This window comes from Tiliqua scincoides, chromosome 10 (assembly GCF_035046505.1).
Source record: "Tiliqua scincoides isolate rTilSci1 chromosome 10, rTilSci1.hap2, whole genome shotgun sequence".
Classification (NCBI taxonomy): domain Eukaryota; kingdom Metazoa; phylum Chordata; class Lepidosauria; order Squamata; family Scincidae; genus Tiliqua; species Tiliqua scincoides.
The window spans coordinates 20155003-20166732 of record NC_089830.1 but is presented as its reverse complement, the minus strand read 5'-3'; the positions used below and the strand labels follow the sequence as shown (position 1 = coordinate 20166732).

Below are 11730 nucleotides of genomic sequence, written 5' to 3'. Positions count from 1 at the left end.
AAATCAATCCTACATTCTTTTTCTTCCCAAACTGGGAATAGGCCTGAGAATCCTGGCTGCAGATACAGAAGCTTCTTGCCAAATCAAAGATCCACCAATCTGCACAACTCTGGTAGGCTGTTCAACACATTCAGAAAAGACTGGAGAATATTTGTTGCCTGTACTGAGTAGAGGGTTGGACTTGATGAACTCTTAAGAGCCCTCTCTAATAAACTAGGATTCCATCTTTGCCCACTGAGCGGTAGCAGCCAGGGCCTCTGAGAGGTCATTTTATCGGGGGGTACAAAGTTTCTTTTGGGCCCCTTCCTTTCTCCATTTTCATATGATCACTGGATTATAATTTCTACAAATTAAGATATATAAAACTATTGGTTGGCAACCTTCAGTCTCGAAAGACTATGGTATAAGCCTACAGCACCCAGTATTCCCAGGCGGTCTCCCATCCAAGTACTAACCAGGCCTGACCCTGCTTAGCTTCCAAGATCAGACGAGATTGGGCATGTGCAGGGTAACAGTTGCTGCTTGCACAAAACGTGAATGTCAGCCTTCACACAATTTATGCAAGCATTTTCTGAAATTCCAGGAAATTTCTGGCTCCCTTCCTTTGTCTCCCAGGTCCACTTTTTCACCCAGGTATGATGCAGCTCCTGCATTTCCCCCCCCACCATGGGATCTGACAAGACAAGAAAATGTAAGATCCCAGAAAATTTTTGCCCTCCCCTCCTTTAGCTCTTGGACCCCCTTTATGACCTTTGACCTGGGTGCAATTTACCCCCTGCACTCACCTCTCACGAGCCCTGGAAGCAGCTCTCCAGAAGATCACTGATCTTAAGACTTCTTACATTCAGAGCACTAAGCTATGCCACCCCTTCTGTGTATGCCTAGTGCTTACTCCAGTCTCTCCCTCTTCAAACCTTCTCCTGTTTTGCTTCTCCATATCAACCATTTAAAGCATATGAACAGCCAAAGCAAATTCTTCCCACCCATCCGCCCACACACTGCATTAACCCAGCGTGTAATTAGTTTGTGGAACTCCTTGCCACAGGATGTAGTGATGGCATCTTGCCTGGATGCCTTTAAGAGGGGATTGGACAAATTTCTTGAGGAAAAGTTCGTGACAGGTTACAAGTCATAGTCGGTATGTGTAAGCTCTTAGTTTTAGAGGCAAGCTGCCTCTGATTGACAGATGCAGGGGAGGGCACCAGAATGCACGTCTCTTGTTATCTGGTGTGCTCCCTGGGGCATTTGGTGGGCCACTGTGAGATACAGGAAGCTGGACTAGATGGGCCCTTGGCCTGATCCAGTGGGGCTGTTCTTATGTTCTTATTAATAAGAAATTCTCAAGTTAGCTATTGTTGACTTCAAATAGCTTTCTCCGCCTGATTTGCTAGACCAAATTTGGAAAAGCCCATCTGAGAATGGAAAATGAGTTCCTTTCCCCACGCTGCTCAGAAAACAAGCATACTCACATTAATATCCTACTTTTAAAACAAAACGCAATGTTTAATTGAATATCTTTAAAAAATATGTTTTTCCTCTCTCTCTCTCTCTCTCTCTCTCTCTCTCTCTCTCTCTCTCTCTCTCTCTCTCTCTCTCTCTCTAGGGATTTTGTATGGTCCTTCCTTGGTGATGTTCAACACGCTCCCCGTCACGGCTTCCTTAAGCCATTCTGGAAAAGAATTTGTCACAGGTTTCATGCAGAATGGCTTGCCACGAACAGTCCAGGGGGATCTCAAACTGTTAATCACAGGCTATGCTCCTAACACATCCATCGCTATTTCCATGAAGCAGCCCTCTCTAAGAGTAGGGGCCACAGTGAATGCTGGCCAAACCATATCGGTGACAATCCCGCCAGAAGCAGAGATGAGCGGAAGCTCTCTGTTTGACAACACGCTCATCATTCGGGCTGACAGAGATATTTCCATCCTCTCCCTCAGCTACAAACCCCACACGGCCGGCACTACCGTTGTCTACCCCGTGACAAGCTTAGGGACAGAGTATTATGTTGTCACTCCAAATGTGGGCACAGACAACTACAGAGAGCTTGCCATCATAGCCTGGACAGAACCCACATCAGTTGATGTCTATTTGAAAGGAGCAGTTATATTTCAAGGAAGATCTCATCCCCGGGGAAGCAAACTCTCCCTTGTACTTCAACCATATCAAGCTGTTCAGCTACAAAGTTCAGTGGACCTCTCCGGTACTAAAATAGTCTCCCAGAAACCCGTTGCCGTTTACAGTGGACACACATGTGTCTCTAGACAAATCCAGTGTGACCACGTTTCTGAACAGCTCTTGCCCGTTTCCAGCTGGGGAACCAAGTTCATCGTCCCCTCTTTACCCTTTAATACGGATTATGACATTGTCTTTGTTTCCACTTCCGAAAAGACTCGAGTGGACGCTCAGGTTGGACACAGCAAGAGCAGCCGGAATTTACCCGCTGCCCGAGCAGTGCTCTATGGCATTCAAGGCACATCTGCCATGTCCCTCTCAGCAAGTTCTGGCATCCAAGTCACCTTCTTCTGCGATGGTGGTACCCATGGGAACCTCAAATATGATCCGTTCTTCATGACAATTCCTGACATCTCTAGCTATTGCCAGGCCTACCACATCCATGCGCATGAACAATTTGAAAATTATGCACTGATCATTGCCAAAACTTCAGAGTCTTCTGGGATCACCTTAGATAAGAGACTACTTCATAGTCTCCAATGGAACATTGTTCCTGGCACGGAATACTCCTGGGCTTCACACAGCTTAGGATATGGATATGCAGTCCACATCATAGAGCATGCCAGCTCCCCATTTGGGCTTCTGAGTGTTGGCATTGGAAATCAGAAGGCATATGGCTCTCCTGCTGTTTGTGCCCCTGGTAAAGATAAGATTTGTTGTTCCTTCCCTATTACATAGATGTCCCTTTACATAGAGGTCTACCTTATACTAGGGCATTGGTCTATCTGGTTGAGTAGATCTACACAGTTATCCAGGGTTTTAAAGCAAGGACCCACTCTCTGCCCTACTTGGAGGTGCCAGGGATTGATTCCAAGAGCTTTCAAAATGCAAAACAGATGCTCTATCACTGAGCTTTGGTCTGCCCCCTTCCTTTTGCATCTTGTAACCAATCACCTGAACCTCCCATGAAGACAATAGCCTTCTCTGATATTGTTCTACAGCAAACCAATCAAAGGCAACAGACCTCCACCTTGCCCTGTTTTGTGAGCTTCCCAAAGGAATCTGGGTGACCATGACTGCAAACACAACACTAGACTAGATGGACCTAGGATTGTTCCAACAGGGATTGGATTGTTCCAACAGGCCTCTTATAAGCACCCCAGAATGTATTGCTGGAGAAGGTCAATTCATATATCCCATTGGTAGGTTCACGTTTTTTTGAAATGACTGATCAAGTGTAGGTTTGGAAACAGGTTTGGAAACAGGTTTGGAAACAAATGGATCCTGCAGGTACATCGCATCAAAGAGTCATATGGATTAAAGTTATGTTTAGGGCCAAATTAGACATTGCACTAAACTTGACATGGTCTGTTTTCCCTCCTGTAAAATAGTGCACGGGGGGGGGGGGGTGTGTGTGGCAAAACTGGACAAAACCATGCTGGGAGGTGGAGGAGGAGGCTTTAGCCCAGGGGTGCTCAATAGGTGGATCGCGATCTACCGGTAGATCGCGAGGCAAAATGAGTAGATCGCGGAGCCCTGTCTCTCCAAACTGTTAATATGTCAGTTTCGTCTAGTGACTAGACAAAACTGACATATTTAGCTGACACTAAACCTGAAACTGACACTTTAGCTGCTCTTCAGGCATGCAGCAACAAAACTGACGAAACTGACTAGACTCCAGCAGGGGCTCCATACATTAAAGGGGGTGTCTGTCAGACGCTTCCTTCCCCCCTGGTAGATCTCCGGGCCTTGCTGGGTTTCAAAGAAGCTCTAGAGCCAAAAAAGTGTGAGCACCCCTGCTTTAGCCCTTTACCCCACTGTAGTTTCAAACTGCATACACTATGTAAAATAGGGAAATAAAGCTCCCATTGAAATCCAACGGGACCTTTCCCTTACTGAAAATAGCACAAGGAGGCTTGCAATTGGGATTGGAACAACAGAGGAGGTACCGTCCTAAGACTTCCTCCATCCCACCATGGTTTGTCCAGTTTTGCTCCCCCCCATGCACTATTTAAAGAGAAGGCCCAGATGACATTATTCATTTAGAGGTATGTCAACTTTGGCTTGAAATGTAGAAGACTATATCCTTCGTGTTGCTCTTTGGGCAGTGGTTGTCAAACTTTTGACACCGGGACCCGCTTTTTAGAATCTGAATCTGTAAGGACCCACTGGAAGTGATGTCATGACAGGAAGTGACATCATCAAGCAGGACATTTTTTAACAATCCTAGGCTACAATCCTACCCACACATTTCCAGGAGTAAGCCCCATTGTTAAAAGCTTCTACAGAGTAGCCTGTTAAATGTACAGATCTGTAACATTTTCCCAAATACAGCCATATACCATGGCAGCATCAAGTCTAATATATTAAAAATAAAATATTGAAATGAATGGGGACCCACCTGAAATTGGTTCACGACCCACCTAGTGGGTTCCAACAGACAGTTTGAAAAACACAGTCTTAGGGTATAGCTGGGAATGAGACTCTGCCAATTTCATCAGTCTAAGGCTACTTAGGTAGGGGGAATCCAAAACTGTGTGATTTTTTTCGGGGGGGGGGGGAAGCACTCTCTTCCCATACTGTCTATCAAAACTCACCTAAAATCATTCAGTCTTTTTTCTTCTCCTCCCAGATCCCTGCAAACTGCTACAATGCCGGACGAAGGAAAGATGCGAGATGCAGAATGGACAACCAACTTGCATTCACGAATACATGGGAACCTGTCAAGGCTCCACAGCCCAGAGTTTCCAGACATTTGATGGTTTCTTTGTGGAGTTCCAAGATTCTTGCACCTACACCATTGCCCAGTACTGTGGCAGTGACCCCAGCCTGGTGCCTTTCACAGTTGAAGAGAAGAACAGCAACACAGAGAGCGAGGACTCCTCCAAGCCACAGCTAACCCACATCAAAGCATATGGCCACAGCATCACCATCACCAGGGGAGAAAATGCCCAAATCACGGTCAGTTCCTTGGTTTGCAGCGTTACCATCAGTAACCAATAGGGTGAGAAGTAGGAGGTCTGGTCTAGAGGGTAGAGCCTCAATTAGCCTGAAGATAAACATCAGAAGGTCGCCAGTTCGAGGACACCGGCAGCTCCCTGAAGGGCTGAGAATGGCGAGACCTTGAAGCAGCTGACAAGCCCAGCTGAGTGATTCCACCTGCTCTTGGTGTGAGCAAGAAGCGTCTTGGCTGCCCTCCATGTGAGAGATGGAGCTGCTTGTCAGCCTGTGTGGGAGAACTGGAGGCCAGAAGTGAGACCAAACCAGGAAGATCCATTCTGAAATGTTGTTGGTTCTTGAAAGAGAGAACCTCTATGATTGTAAAAATCCCCTTGAGGGATTTAGAAACGCCTGCCTATGTAAACCGCCTTGAATAAAGTCAGAGGAGTAATCCCATGACCAGAAAGTATTAAAATACCTAGAAGTACAAAGTTGGCCTAACGTAGTAGTTCCCAAACTTTTTAGAGGATCTAGAACAGGTGTGGAGGATCCAGATGTGGCCCGCAGCAAGCCTCTATCTGACCTGTGGTCAGCGTCTGGTTCCCGAGAGCCTCTAGCACAGTTGACTAAACACGACTAGACCTATGCCTGAAAGGTGGGGGAATGGGGTTCCATTTAAGTGTGTGCTTTATTCCTGTGGTATGTATTGGTGCTTGGAGAAATCCTGGAAATTTGAGCCCATTTGTTTATTCATTCATCTAAGTTCCATTTTGAATGTATTTATTTAAATTTTATATTTAAATTTTTTTTTTTCCTGGCCCTCAACACTGTACCAGTTCATGTAACTCAGCAGTGCTGGCAACCTTCAGTCTCGGAAGACTATGGTATCGCGCTCTGGATGGTGGTTCTGGCACAGCGTCTAGTGTGGCTGAAAAGGCCGATTTGGGAGTGACAATCCCTTCCACACTGGGAGCAAGTGCAGTCTGTCCCTGGTCTGTCTCCCTGGCTGTGGGCCTTCCTTCTTTGCCTCTTTGCCTCAGCCTGTTGGCCAAGTGTCTCTTCAAACTGGGAAAGGCCATGCTGCACAGCCTGCCTCCAAGCGGGCCGCTCAGAGGCCAGGGTTTCCCACTGGTTGAGGAAACCCTGGCCTGGACTGTGATAATCCCTTCCACACTGGGAGCAAGTGTAGTCTGTCCCTGGTCTGTCTCCCTGGCTGTGGGCCTTCCTTCTTTGCCTCTTTGCCTCAGCCTGTTGGCCAAGTGTCTCTTCAAACTGGGAAAGGCCATGCTGCACAGTCTGCCTCCAAGCGGGCCGCTCAGAGGCCAGGGTTTCCCACCTGTTGAGGTCCACTCCTAAGGCCTTCAGATCCCTCTTGCAGACAACACTAAAAATCTCATACAACAGAAAGCAGGGCTCTGACAAAGCCAGGGACCACAAATGTGTGGCCACAAAAATCTATTTTCAATGCCAATATTTATAACCAAAGGAAAAGAATATTATTTATTATAAGAACCTCAAAGCATGTGCAGAATGCCTTTCACTCAACACTGAAAAATCAGAGGCATTGGGTCTACAGGAAAGCTTTCTCCAGTCTGAGGGTACATCTTCCAGCCCACCTTAGCCTTTTGTACCTAGAGATGTTCACCAATAATAAATAGGGTTTGCTTGCAATGAGAATGAAAATGTATCTGAAAGTTTTGTGATCTTTCTTTTCCCTTTCCTTCCCCTTCTTCTCTTTATTTTTCTTTCATTCACTTCTTAGGTGGATGGGGTGGCTGTCAGTATCCCAGCCATTCTGGAGGATGGAAAAATCAAAGCCTCCTTACAAAGTGGACAGCCGGCCATTCAGACAAGTTTTGGCCTTCAGGTGATGTACGACAATGAAGGGACCCTAATCGTGACTCTCGCCAGCAGCTACTATGGAGCCACTTGTGGGCTCTGCGGGAATTTCAATGAAGAATCCAATGATGACATAACTTATCTCAACGGCACCCAAGCTTTCTCCATCATGGATTGGGCCAGTAGCTGGAAAGTCCGTGATCACGATCCAGCCTGCTCTGATCTTTGTAAGTGAAACTGCTTAGCCTGTGACGATGGACAGGAGGAAGTCTAAGGCAGTGACAAATATTGTGGGGTTAGCAAAGCTTCAGGGGGTACTTTTCAAGGCATGTCACCCAACCCCATAGGCCCCCCAGATAATGTAATGTATAGAATGTGTTTAAATAGAGCGATCAAGGGCACTTTGTATGAAACAATGGAGGTTTATGCTACAGATTTATGCATACCCTGCATGCAACAGGGCAACATCTTAGATGAATGGAGAGCAACATGTGGTGAACACATCCAGTCTGCCCACTGGAACTCTCTTGTCCATCTCGGAAGTACCAGGCTGAATGGGATGGCCAGATTTTTTTCTTGTCTCTGTCTGGGCAAGGGAGGAGAGAAGGAGGAGCCCAATGGAGAGGGGTTGCATAGGCAAGGGGGCTAAGAGGTGGGCAAAGCAGAGAAGAGGCGTTTCCTTGCGATAGAAGAGGAACGCCTTCCAAACTTATGGCTCATTTGAAATGACAGACTTCAGCACGTCACCGACGGCAGATGGGATGGGAACATCAGGGAAGGGTGAATGAGAACTCTGAGACATACCCTGACCCCACCAGCACTCCATTTAGTCCGTGGAGCTGTGCTGACCCGTGGCTTTGCTCACTTTTGGGGAAGACTCTAACTTGAGCCAAAGGGATTCGAAAAATGGCCCCAGAAAAGTTGCAGAGGCTGCCCATTCTGATTTGCTTGCAACTTGAGTTGGGGGGGGCAGGGACTCTGCACTCGACTTGAACCTGGGGGTGTTACCTCCGGCACATTCGCGGCAAGCAAGCAAATGTTCGGCACTCAGTTGTTGAATGGAACAGCAGTGCGTGTAAAAGATGAAAAGAGGTTACCGTCTCAGTCAGCCCCTTGGTTCATCTGGGTCAGTATGTCCAAACAGACTGTCAGTGGTTCTTTAAGGTTTTGGTGGGGGGGAGGTTCAGAGAGGCCAAGGATCAAACCTGGGCTTTTCTACAGCAAAGCATGTGCTCAGCATCTATTACATGACCCTTCCCAATCTATAGAACTACAGTATAGAGCAGGGGTGCCCAAACCCCGGCCCTGGGGCCATTTGCAGTCCTCAAGGCCTCTCAATGCAGCCCTCAGGGAGCCCCCAGTCTCCAATGAGCCTCTGGCCCTTCAGAGATTTGTTGGAGTCCACACCGGCCCGACGCAACAGCTCTCAGCGTGAGGGCAACCGTTTGATCTCTCATGTGAGCTGTGGGATGAGGGCTCCCTCCACTGCTTGTTGTTTCATGTCTGTGGTGCAGTAGCAGCAGCAAAGGAAAGGCCAGTCTTGCTTTGTGCAAGGCCTTTTATAGGCCTTGAGCAATTGCAAGACCTGCATTCATTCATATAAGCTCATTTTTAATATATTCATTTATGTAAACTTATGTAAATTTATTCAAATTTTAAATGTAAATTAATTCTTTTTTCCCCTGGCCCCCGACACAGTGTCAGAAAGATGATGTGGCCCTCCTGCCAAAAACTTTGGACACCCCTGGTATAGAGTTTGAGTCCTAATTCTGCCTCTTGCTTGCCTTTATAAACTCTAAAACTGTAACTGACTGCAAGTATCACACCCGGCAACAGACAATGTCAAAATCTGTTTCTTTCAAAGAAAAACAGCACACACAAAATATTGTGGCACTTTGCCTAGTCTACAGATACATTTCAATGGCTTATAAAATCTCATCCCTACTTCCCTCCTAATAGCAGCACTTACCTGCCCGGAGAACAGCCACTACGAAGCCTGCGGAAGTGCCTGCCCGGCTACCTGCTCGAATCCGTCAGCCCCCTCTACTTGCCGCAAGCCCTGTGTGGCAACCTGTCAGTGTGAGGACGGCTATGTCTACGGCGACGACGGGTGTGTGCCCATCGACAGCTGTGGCGCGGGCTATGTAGAAAACACCATCATGCCCGGGGAAGAGTTCTGGGCTGACGAGCACTGCCAGGCTCGCTGCAAGTGGGAGCTCAGCTTGGGTCAAGTGAACTGCTGGAAGGCTAGCTGCAAAGCCGATGAAAAGTGCGCTGTCGTGAACGGTGTGCGACGCTGCCAGGGAGCGACTTCTTCCGCCTGCCCTGAGAACAGCCACTACGAAGCCTGTGGGAGTGCCTGCCCGGCTACCTGCTCCAACCCATCAGCCCCCTCTGCTTGCCACAAGCCCTGCGTGGCAGCCTGCCAGTGCAACGACGGTTACGTCTACAGTGACAACAGGTGCGTCCCCATTGACAGCTGTGGCGCCGGCTATGTAGAAAACCCCATCAAGCCCGGGGAAGAGTTCTGGGCTGACGAGCACTGCCAGGCTCGCTGCAAGTGGGAACCCAGCTTGGGCCAAGTGAACTGCTGGAAGGCCAGCTGCAAAGCCAACGAAAAGTGCGCTGTCGTGAACGGCGTGCGACGCTGCAAAGGAACCACTTATTTCACCTGCATAGGAACCGGAGACCCTCATTACACCACCTTCGACGGCAGGAAGTACGACTTCCAGGGAACCTGCATTTATCAGATGGCAAAGGTTTGCTCCGAGGACTCCACCCTCACCCCGTTTTCGGTCATGGTGGAGAACAACAACCGAGGGAGCAAGCTGGTGTCCTTCACCAAAGTGGTGACCCTGGAGGTCTACAACATGACCATCAGCCTGAGCCAAGAGTATCCACGCAAGATTCAGGTACAGGTGCTGGGCGATGGGGAAGTGTGGGGGAGGTCCCTAAAATAATGGGCACTGCAGGCAGATTTCCAGGCATAAAACTGTTTGTGGGGTAATCAGCTAATAACCATTGGCCTTTTATTTGCTCCTCAAGGCCATATGTCATCCCCCCCCCCCCACAATTAATCTCATTTTAAACAGGCATGTAGGTAAAGTCTTTATTTTGAAAAGTATAAAGGGAAGTGCTTTTCTTTCTGCCATGACGTGGACATCATGGATCAGGAAACAGCTGCATAGATCTGTGACCCAGCCCATGAAAGACATTCACACAAGACACTACAAAATGTATGTTTTGCTTTCTGGGCAATTGACCTGGGTGCGGGTAACATGAGATGTGATAACCCACAAGCAGCACAGTCCTATGCGTGTCTACTCAGAAATCCCACCATGTTCAATGAGACTTTTTCCCAGGAAAGTATGTATAGGATTGAGGCCCAAGAGTTGCACCCACTGAATTATTTGTGCCAAACCTGCAGGTCACACTTATCAGGCTGGCTCCAGTAAAACCATGACAATTGGAGACATTTTAGTTAAGGTGGGCAGGGAACCCCACTGATGGGGTTTACTCAGCGTGTGGTTGGTCTGTGGAACTCCTTGCCACAGGGTGTGGTGATGGTATCAGGCCTGGACGCCTTTAAAAGGGGATTGGACAAGTTTCTGGAGGAAAAATCCATTACGGGTTACAAGCCATGATGTGTATGTGCAACCTCCTGATTTTAGAAATGGGCTATGTCAGAATGCCAGATGCAAGGGAGGGCACCAGGATGAGGTCTCTTGTTATCTGGTGTGCTCCCTGGGGCATTTGGAGGGCCGCTGTGAGATATAGGAAGCTGGACTAGATGGGCCTATGGCCTGATCCAATGGGGCTGTTCTTATGTTCTTATGGTTTTTCCTCCTGTTTTGCAGGTCAACGGAGTCTTCGTAGACTTGCCGTTCTCCTACGGAAATAAACTGAAGGTCTACATCAGTGGAGTCCATGGCTTCATCAAAACAGACTTTGATCTGAGAGTCAGCTTTGACTGGTACAGTTACGCTCGGGTCATTATTCCCAATACTTACGCCAACGCCATCTGTGGTCTCTGCGGCAATGCCAACCAAGATCCCAGCGATGACTTTATCATGGCAGACGGAACTGAGGCGACGGATGAAATCCAATTTGCCGACAGCTGGAAGTTGAAGGATGTCCCAGGCTGCTCTGCGGGGTGCACTACCGACTGCCCGGTGTGTGAGAAAGCACAGAAACAAATCTATGCAGGGGAAGGGTACTGTGGGATCCTCATTAAAAAGGATGGACCATTCAGGCAGTGTCATGAGGCCATTGACCCAACACCTTACCTTGATGACTGTGTGTTTGATACCTGCCAGTATAAGGGTCACCACGACACTCTGTGCAGCGCCATCAGTGCCTATGCAACAGCCTGCCAAGCTCAGAGCGTCCCAATCAGGCAGTGGAGGTCAGCCTCCTTTTGCGGTAAGTGTTTGTTCCAAATTTTAAGATTTATTTTCTCTATAAAATATGTTCAGCATACAAGTCTTCGCCAAGGGCTGCCTCCTTCCCTCTTATATGTGCGCAAGAATTTTCAATGTGACCATATTCAGTGCATTCTGTCACCTAGATCAGCCATTTTCAACCACTGCTCCACTCCACTCCAGTCTACACCTGCAGTATTGTGTCCAATTCTGGTCGCCGCATCTCAAAAAAAACATAGTGGAGATGGAAAAGGTGCAAAAGAGAGCGACTAGGATGATTATGGGGCTGGGGCACCTTCCTTATGAGGAAAGGCTATAGTGTTTGGTCCTCTTCAGCCTAGAAAAGAGGTGCCTCAGG

At 48.0% G+C, this 11730-nt stretch overlaps 1 pseudogene; it reads right to left on the bottom strand.

The window, feature by feature from the left end:
* Nucleotides 1-406: 406 nt before the first annotated feature.
* LOC136662099 (5S ribosomal RNA) lies at nt 407-526 on the bottom strand (annotated as a pseudogene).
* Between the last annotated feature and the right edge of the window lie 11204 nt (nt 527-11730).